We start from the raw sequence: 2,105 nt of genomic DNA on the forward strand, positions 1-2,105 counted from the left end.
TATTGCATACCATACTTCTTGCTTGGAAGTGACTCAAAGTAAAGCCCCCCTCTCTCCCACTCCCCCTTTGTGTAACTTGATCACATCCTTGATTTATGTCTACTCCTTTCAAATAAAGAGTTTTGTCCAATCTTCTAAGATATCAAAACAAGATTTTTTGCTTGTGTGGGTGAAAATGATGCTGTTTGTTTTATTTCATAATTTCATCTGCTACATCAAAGAAAATAGTATACTCAACAAACTTAACACTAATTTTGCATGGGATGTGGTACAAAAGAAGTTTCCTCAATATGAATGTATTATATGTCATCCATAAGACTAGTGTCATCTCTCCGTCTTTAGTAGGACACATTAATGAATCTTGAGTTAAACCAAATTAGACACGAAATCTTTCATATTTTCTTGTAATGGATGTTTGTACTTTCTCTTTGAGAGGAAACACACATGACACCCCCCCTAATGCACACCACACTTCCTCCTCAAACCTTGAAATAGTTATCAATAGGTACACTTGAGCCCTCAATTTTAAGAAAACTATAAAAGTACCTTTTTGACTAAGATATTGCCTGATTCTCTCAAAAGCTTTGATTACATTTTTATACTACTATTCATTTGTCATCATGTTGAAGGAAAACTTTCTAGAGAATCATGTGCTATTGAAAACCCCAACATTGAGGTTGGTGATACTGTGCTCTTTATCTGTCTCAGGTATGTGTTTCCCCTTTTCTAATTATTAGTGCATATCTACAAGGGACTCATTGGGGGATGCATTTTCTTTGACTTTAGGTGTCTTATGAGGGATCTTCCAGAGGCTATAGCTATGCAAATGTTGATCCTCTAGTGACACAGTGCCTATTCAACAAGCAAGGAAGCCTTTCAAGTTTTTTTGAAGAATTTGACATGCTAACCTGGAATTACATAATATACCCCTATGTTGAAGGGTAAGTCTTAACTCCTAAGAACATTTTATATCCTGTTGTATTCTTAGATATTTGTTATTTTCTTGTAGAGGACATTGGAGACTTATTATCTTCAATCTTTTGGAGAAAGATGTTATATTTATGAATTCACTGTCAAGTATCCATGGGAGAAGTAAACTGTAAGTCTGAAGTATGATCTATGCTTGATGGCCCCTTGTTTTCTATTAGTAGCTATTTGATTGATGTCTTCTTGCAGTGCTGCCAAACTTATTGTTGGTCACCTGATGCATTGCTTTGAATGTCCCACTACAAGCTGCCACTCCACAACTGTTGAAGGAAAGATATCTGAAATGGAATCAAAAATTGAGAAAGAAAAATGGGAGAATGATAAATTCATTGTATCAAATAGATAACATTTTCTATTCCTTATAGTAAGAATATAGTGTGGGATGTTTGTCCAAGTTTAACACCATGTCCTTGGCCATGTACGCATGCTGAACCTTAGCTATCTAGCCATTGTCGGTCACTTTGAAAGCAAGAACACGACCTTTTGTTTTTTACTTTTTCTTGTTTGGTTCTCTTCACTCTGTGTACACCTTTGGATGAAGGAATCATTGTTACCTAATCATTCACACAAAAATATATGGGTTTCCAAAGACCATCCTCTCCAACGTTATGAAAGTCACAAGACTAGAACAACATGCCAAGAAAGAGAAAGTTCACAAGAAGAGATAGGCCAGTGATAGCTAGCCAACAACTGAAGAATCAGAATCTAGTTCCAGTTCAAGTTCATCTGAAAGTGAGACATATGACAAAGGCAAAGGGAATGAAAAGGAATCATGGACCAAGAAATTGGAGGAAATGTCAAAACAGATTCCTGAAATAGCCAAGACAAGACCTTCAATTACAAAGATGGAGATTTATTGCTCAAATTTGAGGTCAAGAGATCATTAGTCTCATACGTGTTCACAATGTACCTACTGTATAGCCTATGGTCACTTTTAGACCAATTCTAACATCAAAATTCATCACTTTAAGAAGGGAAAGGACCTGTCAATGATTGCGTTGACTAACCCTGAGACAACAAAATCAGATGGGACCAATGGGTCCAAGGACAATGAGACCAACACATGTACTTGTACTGGCAGGGGCACGTACCAAGGAGGTACTGATAGGGGTAGGGAC

This window comes from Adiantum capillus-veneris, chromosome 20 (assembly GCF_014529385.1).
Source record: "Adiantum capillus-veneris isolate H3 chromosome 20, ASM1452938v2, whole genome shotgun sequence".
Classification (NCBI taxonomy): Eukaryota; Viridiplantae; Streptophyta; class Polypodiopsida; order Polypodiales; family Pteridaceae; genus Adiantum; species Adiantum capillus-veneris.